General features: G+C 37.8%; 1 long non-coding RNA gene across 1 annotated transcript; it reads left to right on the forward strand.

Annotated features, from left to right (window-relative positions):
* The first annotated feature begins 1,610 nt into the window (after positions 1-1,610).
* LOC116729190 (uncharacterized) lies at positions 1,611-6,894 on the forward strand. The gene is made up of 3 exons (XR_004341106.1): positions 1,611-2,157; positions 2,601-2,649; positions 6,758-6,894. It is a non-coding gene; the product is annotated as an uncharacterized LOC116729190 (long non-coding RNA).
* Positions 6,895-12,078: the final 5,184 nt, after the last annotated feature.

Raw genomic sequence — 12,078 nt, forward strand, 5'->3', positions numbered from 1 at the left:
CTTGTCGGGTCCTTGTCTTGTCTGTCGTCAGTTCTTGTTTATTTGCAGTTTATTACCGGTTCTGAGCTCTTAGCTTTCTGCTCTGCTGTGCTGAATGGATTGTTGTGCTTTATTCTTCATTAAATCATCATTTCATTCTACAAACCTGGGTCCACTGCGTCTACCTCACCATTTCACAGCCATGAAACTTGACAACAATAACTGCCATGGGCATGATTTATTGTTTCTCTCTTTCTACAAAAAAATTGAAATACAATTTTCTTTACAGAGACTTAATAATTCATTTTATTTATTGTTTTTGTTTATTCATTTTATTGCCATTACCATTATGTTACTGGAAAATGGTCTCAAAACAACAATATTATCGTTTATCACAATAACTCCTGGGACAATTTATCGTCTAGTAAAGTTTGCTATTGAGACAGGCCTAATTACTAACCTGCTTTAACATTCAGTTTTCACCCAAATGAGCAGAATTTACTCTGAATTCACTGCGTTTAGTTATTAAAGCAGTAGAGTCACAACACAAAGCCAGATCCAAACAGTCCCACCCAGAAAATCAGCTTCACCAAGGATTATTTTATCAAAACTCTTGAAATACCTTTAGCGGCTGAGTAATCCCAGATCTGTTTTCTTATCTTTGCACCTGTTGAAGCTTTAATACCTTTAATGTCCCTCAAGTTATACGAGACTTGAAATATTTAATAAAACTTTGCATGGTGGCTCCATGACAATCAGGATCTCTGATTTCTGCTTTTAGATTTGCTGCGTTATAGGCGTTACCTTGGATTGGCTGCAGGTGAGCTGAGCTCCGCCGCCATGTTCTGCTTCTCCTGTACGCCCAGAACAGCTGCAGGCTTCACATTCAGGCAGTTTATATGAATAAATGAACCGATCTGATCCGAGCCGCATCAGGGAAGTCCCCCTCAGAGGGACAAAGAACCCTGATGTGGAACCAGAAAGATTTAGCAGGATTAGGATTGAGCAGCAGCAGTATTAATATTGGTCTACAGTAGCACATGTAGTGACTGAGCTCAGTTACAGCAACATGCACATGTAAAGACAAGACTTTGTGTTTTTGCAGTGTATCACACAAAATGGGAATAAGCATCTGAAAATTGTGAAAATAGATTATTTTTGTTAATAATGCAGACAACAACCTGTTTCTGTGGTTTTCATCTAAATATTGTCCTCCAGATTATTTTTTATTCTAGCAGGAAACTTAAAGTTATTTTGGTCGAGTTTCTAGTCCAAATATCTTACAACACTTTAAATAAGACAAGCTAACTAGAAAGTAACTTTCAGCAACATATAGAGGATTGTTTGAAGTAAATCCTTAATATTGATGACAAAGTTCTAGTTCTATTGGCTGATAAATTAACTTATGGGGAAAATGGCTTTTACAGGTTAAATAATCTGCCAATAATTCCATATTAAGGAATTATTAATTATTGATTTCCAATAAATTGCTTAAACTTTTACGTTTAGTTTAGTTACTTCAGTCTTAGTATCACATTAGCTTAGTTGTCCAGGGGTTGCAACCCTGAGGGCTGCGGGCCGTTACCATGGCAATCCGGGTCGGGGCCCACGGGGCTACGACGGCCGGAAGGAACGGGCCGCCATATTTTAGCTCAGGATCCATATGCACCACATTTAGTGATTGTTGCTGTGATATTTGTGCCGCCCGACAGGGGGACTGTTGGGAATAAATAATTCTGTGTTCCTCCGTCTCTTTTAGCTTCTGCAGGCTCGGATAAACACAGAGGCTCACACATACGAATGCAGCTTGTTTTAAAAGAAGTGACATTTACAAAACATAACAAATATAGTCATTTGTTACAACTATGGTTACATTAAGATGTAAAATATCAAAACAACCTGTCTCCATGGAAACAGTACTGTATGCACCATAACAAGTTTCCAGATCTGTTAAAATAAAATAGATTTAACATTTAAGTGAAACTTTCTGGTGCACAGAAGAATAAAGTCTGTAATTAGCCTAATCAGATGGCTGAATGTTTTGTTTTAAATACATAGAGAGTTAAATGTTTATGGAGCTGTAATCCTTTGAACAATGTTACCATGGAAACCATAAGAGCATCTGTCAAATGTAAATATTATAACAAAGATAATCTGAAGAGGTGGCTCGCAGAAATTGTAAGTAAATGCTCATTTCTTTATCACATATATTTGTAATAATTCATACTGATGTTTAATAATTCACTGTACAAAATGTAGAATCATGTCATCACTAAAACTTAAACCTGTGAAGCAGAAATCATCCCTCTGTTTCATGATTCTCAGTTATTTCTGTTAAAATGCTAGAAGTTTACAAAGCATCTGTTTAAATGCACAGTTAGCTTAGCTTATGAAAACTTTCTAAATGAAAAACAGAAATGAAAACTTTTCAGAGGAATTAGGGAATGTATTTAATCCTGGCTGACATAAAGCAGGAAGTTAAGACTGTTTTAAAATCATAATGTGTGAAATCAGGTTGTCTCTAATAAATATCTGGTTTCAACTATATCTGAAACTGCTGCCACTGCTGCACAAATATCCTAAATTCAATTTTCCATGTTATGAATGTTTGTTTTACGCAGGACTGAAATGGAGAAACTTCACCTGGAAGAGAAGGCATCACTGGAAGAGGTTAGTTATTAAAACTTGTGGGAACTAATTGCTACTTTATTGTTTTTAATAATCTTTCTGCATTTACTTTAAATGTTCTCTCTGTGCATGAATGGGATTTCTCTGGGTACTCTGGCTTCATGCCACACCTCAAAAACATGACATTTATTTTCATTCGGGTTTTCTGAACTGCTATAAGTATGAGGGTGTGTGTGTGTGTGTGTGTGCATGGTTGTTGGTCCTCTATGTAGGCCTGTCACGATAACAAATTTTGCTGAGTGATTAATTGTCTCAGAAATTATTGCGATAAACGATAATATTGTTTGAAGACCTTGTTACACTGATTTAATGGAAATGATGTAATAATGCATGCGATTTCCTGCCAAAGATAGATACACTTTATTTTCAAAAGAACACTAAACACTGGAACTGATAAACAAAATAAACTAAACAACCAAAAACAAAATAAAATGGATTCTCGGTCTCCATTAACAAAAAAGTCACTTGAATAAAAACTAAACAACATAAAGTAAAAGTGGAAATAAATACTGCATTCAACCAAAAGAGTGCAGATTATGAAGTCTGTATATTATGTTGCCCTTCAGTAATAATTAGATTTAAATAGAGAAGATGGGCACATCGACTACCTGATGCAATAGTTCACACTATATGATTTTTGCCTGGATTTTCCCCTTACGACCATCTTAGATCGTTGGCCGTCCTAAGATGGTCTCTTGCGATTTCGTAACCGATCATCCAGTAGTGTGTGGTGTGTTACGGTAGATCGTTGTTGCCGCACCATCCAAATCAGGGGTTTTCCCCGACTGGGAGCTTTAAGTTAACGCAGCTTGTTGAATGTGACAGGTAGCCAATCAGAAAGCGCGGATTCTCCTCTGCGCTTTCTGAGGGGAAATTACATCGGGGAATCCCAAACAGCTGACACAGCGCAACCTGAAGTCCAGAGGGCATCGGAGATGATACGTGGAAACAACATTAATGTTTATTCAACATTTTGTGCAAAGAATATAGAAATGACAAGGGAGGAGTTGGAGTGAAATTGCTACCGCAGTTGATAAACCAGCTGTTCTTTGTTAACGTGACATAAATAGGTTATAATGATTTTCATTCAGTCAGGACTTTACGCTGACACTAGCCACATGCATTGCAGGTAGATTGTAGTAAAGCATTGATTAATGCCTGGTTTTAAAATTAGTTAACTGGACTTGTAGCCATTATTTTGTGCCCATTGTTGGACACCACACGACAGGACCGAACCCGATCGAACCGTTATAGCTAGGATTTCTGTCGGCTCATGTGTTGTCTGTCAGGTTTTGAAAATGGGCGACAATCTGCCTCTAAGATCGTGCAGTGTGCGCTGGGCTTTACACTAAGGAAATGGGGAAGGGAGGAGTCAGTGGAGAGAACCGGAGTTGAGCCTTTTTTCATTCAGTGTCATTAACGGAAAGAGAAAAAGGCTGGAAGAGACGATAAAGCCGATAATTAAAATGAGGTCGATAGTTTTCATTTATTGTACGATTAATTGATTTATCGTTTATCGCGACAGGCCTACCTGTATGTCTCTTTGTTGCCAGGTGACCGGTGACCTGTCCTAACGAAACCCAAATCTTTATGTTAGCTTACAAAAGAGATCTGAAACCTTTACAGCAGTGGTCCCCAACGTTTTTATTATCGCGGACCGGTCAAGACTTGGCAATTTTGCTGCGGCCTGGCGGGAGGGCGTCAGATAATGCTTCTGCATGTTGGTGTTCCCACTAAAGCCTTTTTTTCCCCCCCAATTTTCCATTTATGACAATCTTACAACATCCTGTAGTGTGTGGTGTGTTACGTGGAAGGGGAAGTAACACACTTCCTCTTCCACGAATATGAAGAATATATTCATCAACATTGTCTTGGCCCGATTATCGCAGTCTGTGGGGTTTTCCCTGGGAGCGAGAACACAGCCCGTTGAATGTGACAGGTAGCCAATCAGAAAGCGCGGTGACGCAAGAACGAAGGAAATCCCAAACAGTTGACATGGCAACTGAGAGTCCGGTGGACATCAGAGGTGATATATGGAAATGTTTATTACTATATGTGAAGGTCATTTTTTTATATGTTTATTATATGTGGTTATGTTTATTCAGTTAAAAATGTTAACTACAAAAAAACATGACTCACCTCCAAATCATAGTGCGGCAAATAGAGCGGCTGCTCCCGCCGTCTTTTATCAAACGGCTTTTCTTTTTTATCGCTTAAAATGAGTCCACAAACTATCACTGCTGCTTCTACATCGTCATCCATGTTTGATTATTCTAAATTCACGTTTGGTATGTTGGGTGTTTTACTGGATTTTCTTCTGGAATCGGGATGTTCGGGAGTGGAATCGGTTCAGGTGGTGTGTTGCTCCTGCCGTGTGGTTGGACACACGAACCGACCGAACCTGTTGGACTTTTATCGGTTCTGTGGTCACAGAGGTTTTTAAAATCGGCCGAAAATCCTTAAATTGTGTGAATCAGACCTAAAACTCACAAGCTCCACTCCTCTCATCTCGTCTCGACCACTGCCCTAACGCTCTCTGACTCTGGTCGCTATGGTAACGTTTACATATCCCTTCAAAATAAGATACAGACGCGCCACAAAAACTAACATTTTACTTTCGTGAAAATTGTAACTCACGATAACGACTAATGGGAACCCTGAGCTTGATCCTCTGCAACGAGACGGTCCCACCTGGGAGCGATGAGAGACAATGATACCCAAGTGTTGCTTATGCACAGGGTGCTCGGTCTCTACGTGGAGAAGCAGCTTGAAGCTTCATTGCCTCATTAACAAGCCGGTCACCATATCATGCAGATTGGGCTTGGAATGTGGGAATCACCTACCTGGATAAATCCATTCTCCTGTCTCTTCTCTGGGCCTTTTCCCTTTGCAAAGAAACTTTCCGAAGACATCTGATCTGTTTCTTACTCGTTTTGCTGCTTGTGGATCAATGTTGGCATGCAAGACGGAACCGAGAGAATCCGGTTAAGGGATTTTCAAAATAAAAGATTCTCCAGACTCAAATAATGCATAAAATGGAAATATTTAATTATTTCTTGTGCGGCCCGGTACCAATTGGTCCACGAACCGGTACCGGTCCGCGGCCCGGGGGTTGTGGACCACTGCTTTACAGTCCAAAGAACCATTTTTGCCTTCAGTCCAGATAAAAAACAACAACACTTTTTTAGAGCCATAAATGTTTGCTGACTTGTCATTTTAATAAACATCTAACTATAGAAAATCTGTTGTCATTTTTAAAGAACCACAATTTTATTTCTTTTTTGGGATTTAAACAACATAATAATAGGATCCCGAGTTGTTAAATATTAACTGCTAAAAAGGTTAAATGTAAAAATTAAAACCTGAATCTGCCTTCAAATAATCATTCTTATCAATGAAGATATTTGTGGAGAATTTAGTAAAATTATAGGATAGTTTTCAACACAATGACAAGAAAAACAGATTAAAAAATACAAAACTGGAACTTTTCTTGTCCTTCTGTTGTGGAAATTCAATGCAATTGTTCTGTTGTATATTACTGACGACTATGAGCCGACTGTGGCTCTGTGGGTAGAGTAGTTGTTTTGTGATCAGAAGGTTGTAGGTTCAATTCCAGGTTCCTCCTGGCACATGTTGATGTACCCCTGGGCAAGGCACTTACCCCCTACTGATGTATAAATGTGAGAGTTTGTGTGTGTGAATGGGTGGATGTGACTCCAGTGTAAAGCGCTTTGAATGGTCAAAATGATTGGAAAAGATCTATATAAGTTCAGTCATTTACCATTTTATTAAAATGTACTTTTGTCATTATGCTTAGATTAAAAGACCGTCAGTTGGTTTTTCTGCATTTTTAACTAAATTATTAGGAGCCATTATAAAATGTCCAAAGAGCCACTGGTGGGGCCACAGGTTCCAGACCTCTAGTCTACCTGAGAGAAAGGCAAATTTATACTTTTTGCATTTGATTAAGCTAAATGGGGAGATGTGTTAGGATGCTTTTAATCTTTGCAAAGCAATAAAGCTGTTGACTATCAAATTGTTTGTGTATTATATTTACTGTTGGTTATAATTACTGTATTTCCCTTCGTAGAACCAAACCTGCACAAACCCAGGCGGCCATGATGATAAAGCCTCAGTTGGTCCCAGCGATGGACAGCAGGTTCAGCCCACCCAGAGGCTGCAGAACAAACACCGTTGTGACAAGTGTCTGAAATATTTCAGATGGAAGAAGTATCTGAAAATTCATCAACGCCTTCACACTGGAGAGAAGCCTTATAGCTGCAGTCAGTGTGAGAAGAGATTCAGATTTACTTCAGTACTGAAGACTCATCAGCGAATCCACACTGGAGAGAAGCGCTATCTCTGTGACCAGTGTGGAAAGGCTTTTATTCAGAAGGGTAGTTTTAACCGCCATCAGCGAATCCACACTGGTGAAAAGCCTTATAGCTGCAGTCAGTGTGAGAAGAGATTCAAAGATTCCTCAGGGCTGACGTATCATAAGCATATCCACACTGGTGAAAAGCTGTATAGATGTGATCAGTGTGAGAAGACATTCATATGTTCCTCAAGTCTGAAGAGTCATCAGCGAATCCACACTGGTGAAAAGCCTTATAGCTGCAGTCAGTGTGAGAAGAGATTCAAAGATCTGTCAGTGCTGAAGCATCATCAGAAAATCCACACTGAAGAAAAGCCTTATAGATGTGACCAGTGTGAGAAGACATTCAAAGATTCCTCAGGGCTGATGTATCATAAGCATATCCACACTGGTGAAAAGCCGTATAGATGTGATCAGTGTGAGAAGGCATTCATATGTTCCTCAAGTCTGAAGCGTCATCAGCGAATCCACACTGGTGAAAAGCCTTATAGCTGCAGTCAGTGTGAGAAGAGATTCAGAGATCCGTCAGTGCTGAAGCATCATCAGAGAATCCACACTGGAGAAAAGCCGTATAGATGTGACCAGTGTGAGAAGACATTCAAAGATTCCTCAGGGCTGATGTATCATAAGCATATCCACACTGGTGAAAAGCCGTATAGATGTGATCACTGTGAGAAGACATTCAAAAGTTCCTCAAATCTGAAGAGTCATCAGCGAATCCACACTGGTGAAAAGCCTTATAGCTGCAGTCAGTGTGAGAAGAGATTCAGAGATCCGTCAGTGCTGAAGCATCATCAGAGAATCCACACTGGAGAAAAGCCGTATAGATGTGACCAGTGTGAGAAGACATTCAAAGATTCCTCAGGGCTGACGTATCATAAGCATATCCACACTGGAGAAAGGCCGTATAGATGTGACCAGTGTGAGAAGACATTCAAAGATTCCTCAGGGCTGACGTATCATAAGCATATCCACACTGGAGAAAGGCCGTATAGATGTGATCAGTGTGAGAAGACATTCATATGTTCCTCAAGTCTGAAGAGTCATCAGCGAATCCACACTGGTGAAAAGCGCTGTCTCTGTGACCTGTGTGGAAAGGCTTTCTTTCAGAAGGGTAATTTTAACAGCCACCAGCGAATCCACACTGGTGAAAAGCCTTATAGATGTGACCAGTGTGAGAAGACATTCAAACATTCCTCAGGGCTGAAGCGTCATCAGAAAATCCACACAGGAGAAAAGCCTGATCCACATATGACAGCAGCAACATCTGGAATGTGAGGGAACTTCTTTCTCTCCTCCTGTCTTCTATCACTATGGCGACAACAGTCGGTGCTGTCAGTAACATTTATATCAATAATAATAACAAGCATGCAAATAAATTGTCTTGTCGTCCTTTTGTTGTAGCAAAAACAAAGATGCTGTCAGGATCTGGGGTTGTTTGAGTTTGGTGTTGGAATTTTGTCATTTTTGGTGTTCCTTAGATTTTTCTATTTTTGCCTTCTTTTCCACTTCTGTTCTTCCTCAGTGATTCTAGTTGTGTTTGTCACTTGTTTCTAATTATTTTCTGTTATTCCACATTACATTCTGGTTATAATCATAACACATATACAAATATATGTGTACACCAGTGACGTGCGGTCAGGGGAGGCAGGTGAGGCAGAGCCAGAGGCAGAGCCTCACCTGTCATCATAGAAAAATAATATATAATGATAAAAGAATTTATATTGCTATTTTCACCCTGTAGTTTGTACTATAAAGTACCTATTTTTCATTTAGCTTAACCAGTTATAATTTTTTCTTCAAAATTGCTGAATTTTTGCATTTTCTCATTCAAATACTCAAAAGCTGGTGAGGCAGCATCGAGCTGAGCCTCACCTGGGAGTGATCAACCTCTGCCTAACTGCACCGGCTGCTATTCTATGGCAGCATGCTCCTCCTGTCTGTACGTCGCCAATAAAATGGCTAAAAACATTTAATGTATGACCTGACTTTCCATAATTTAGCTTATCTATATAATGTATAGTGTTTTATGTCACCAACTGTGTGTGACGTGTTTCGTGTGCTGAGCAGCGATCAGAAACCAGAGAACAGACTCGAGGTGAGGCAGGCAGTTCTCTTGCCTCATGGCAGGGGGCGCTCATGATCCCAGACATTGTGACTCCACAACTGCAGAGTAAGAGACAGTAACAGCGAGCTAAGCATGGAGCTATTCATACAGTAAAGTGCAGCGATATATTTATAGTTTTCTCCTCTTACCACAGCAATCACGTATTAATAATCGCAAAATAAACATGAAGCCTAAAACCATACCAATGCAACAGACTGAATGTTCTGCTCTTTGTGTGGGAAATATCTGAGTGTTTTTTTTTGTGGCGTTGTGGCTACGGGAGCTGTGCTGATACAGAAAGAAGTGGTTTTGAGATGTACTTTAACGGTTTCTCCCTTTACTGTGCACTGAAAGAAAAAAGCTGTTCATTTTACTTAATTTTATTGTGTACATCCGTCCCACACAATGCAAATAAGTAGAACCGACATATTTTCCCTCTTTCCCTCAAATACTTAAAGCTCGTCAAATCAACATATTTTATTTACATGAGATTACTTGAAAATATTAAGTTGAAACTACAAACATTTTATCTCTTACCATAATGTAAATATATTATGTATTATCAATAACTTTTTTTATGTCTCGGCAACACTATTGTAATGAATAACACCAGCTTATTTTTCATTGCCAGTATTACTCAATGAAATTGTGTTGGGCGAACACAATTCTATCATGTTAATGGAACACATGTTACAGCTTTAAATCCTACTTAATTTTTTCAAGTTCTCTATATGCTGTTCTACTGTAAAAAATTAAAGACTGATATTTGACAAGAAAGACAAAGAAAGCGAGTGCTGCTGAACAAATTAGTTTTATTTGAAAGAAAATTTAAATCACACCATTTTGTACTTAACATATTTTAAATTGAAGAGACATAATTTTTTTTAAATTTAGTAAATACAATTTTTATGAACATGAAGGAAAACCTGAGACATATTTCTATAAAAGATGTACAAGATTATGAAAAGTATGTCAAATTTCTACAAACTGTTTTTGAACATGTATTCAAATGACATTAATTAATGCTGCAGTACATAGCTTTACAGACTTTTTTAACATATTTGTTAAAACTATCAGTATGTTATGTCAATATGAGACAAAGCTAAACTTTTTACACCAATTATCTGTCACATGTCTTACTGATTACTATGTAATACCATAGTGATAGTCTAAACAAATGTGTAAAAACAAGAACATTTTTTTACAAGGGAAACACTACATCTTAAAAGTTTATCTATAAGATATTAATATGAAAGACAAAATGATTTAGAAAAGTATGTAAAATTTCTAAAACAATTCTGAACATGTAATTTGCATGACAATAAATCAGTGTAATGTAACTTTTATAGCAAATTTCTTTAACATATTTGTAACACTAAGTAGCAGTAGTGTTATAAGTAGCACTACATACTGGAACGTAAAAGCTGCTGAAGCCCAGTCTTTCAGGTGAACGTTCCTCATTAAAAAAATACATTTGTGTCCTCCAATAAAGAATACAACAAGAAATACAAAAACTGAACATGAGAACATTACCAAATTAAACATGAGAAAATCTCTATTCACTCATAGAGGTGGTTTTTAAGGGACAATGCCTTGTTTGACAGTTTACCTCCATCCAGTTCCATTACTATTTTCTGTAATACCTCGAAAGTGTAGCGGAGGTCAGCAGGGTAGGCGAGGTTCATTGCATATATCAGTCCAAAAAGCATTGCAACAGCTGTTGGCACACTATCCAAATTGGACAACACTCTGATGCCTTCAAGAACGACCCCGATGTCTTCATCTGCTGAAGAACAGTCTTTAAGATGAAAAACACCGATGGTGGTGGCTCCAATACCCTCTTCAATATTAGCTTCATCCACACCCTATGTGAAGAAATGACAAATTAATCTCTTTCTCTAGACCTAGCTGTATCTAGTTCTTGATATATAGATATAGTTAACATAACATAGAGAAAGAAATAGATATATAGATAGATTTATATAGATCGACAGTTTTAGAGATAGATTTAGAGAAATAGATAGTTTTAGATAGATAGATATCTCTAGTCCTTTCTCTACAGATATCTCTAAGTATACCTACATGTAGATATAGACAGATCTATGTGTCTATTCATGTAAAGATAGATCTATCTCTAGATATCTAGAGACATCTAAGTCTATATAGATACAACTATATGCAGATCTAAATCTATTTCTATATTTAGATTGATTTATCTATCACTAGGTGTAAATACACATTAAGATACATACCACATATTTATGGATGAGCTTGGCTGGATCTTCTCCCATATATATGCAGACTCCCTTAATGACACACTCCCGTGCAACATCAACATTTTCACACTGAAGGAAATTTAGTATGAAAAAATTAGAATTTTTTTCAAGCCTTGTGCTTCACAATGAAGTTTAATAATGTACTTTACCCAAATGTTTTTTATGGTGAAGAGATAGAAACTAATAAAGTTAAAAGTAAAGTTTTAAATGAAAATAAGCAAGAGTAAAAGTCCAAGTTGACAACATTTAAAACAAGAAAAATGTAATTTTCTATATTATTAGTTGTGTTATGGCTACATCACTTACATCATCCATTTGTGCAACAATTTGTCTAAGCTTTTGTCCGAGCTGTCCTCCTCTTCTTTTGAAGAGCTTCCTCAGGTTGTCACAGTGGAGATCCAGTTGAGAGAAGAACTTTGAATGAAGCGGTATGGTCGTAATTCTCTTAAACTCAGCATTTATCTGAAAAAATTAGCACAAAGGAATGATTTTCAAATTATAAACATCTGGAAGAATTAGCTTCTCTCCAGTAAGGAAAGTATTTTCCTTAAATAAGGAACCATCACTTGATTTCCGATAACAATATGAACCAGTAGTATTTGTTTCCTTCTGTTTTTTGTGGCATTCAACTACTTCATCAACAATATCACTTC

The sequence above is a fragment of the Xiphophorus hellerii genome, chromosome 12, assembly GCF_003331165.1.
Source record: "Xiphophorus hellerii strain 12219 chromosome 12, Xiphophorus_hellerii-4.1, whole genome shotgun sequence".
NCBI classification, from domain to species: domain Eukaryota; kingdom Metazoa; phylum Chordata; class Actinopteri; order Cyprinodontiformes; family Poeciliidae; genus Xiphophorus; species Xiphophorus hellerii.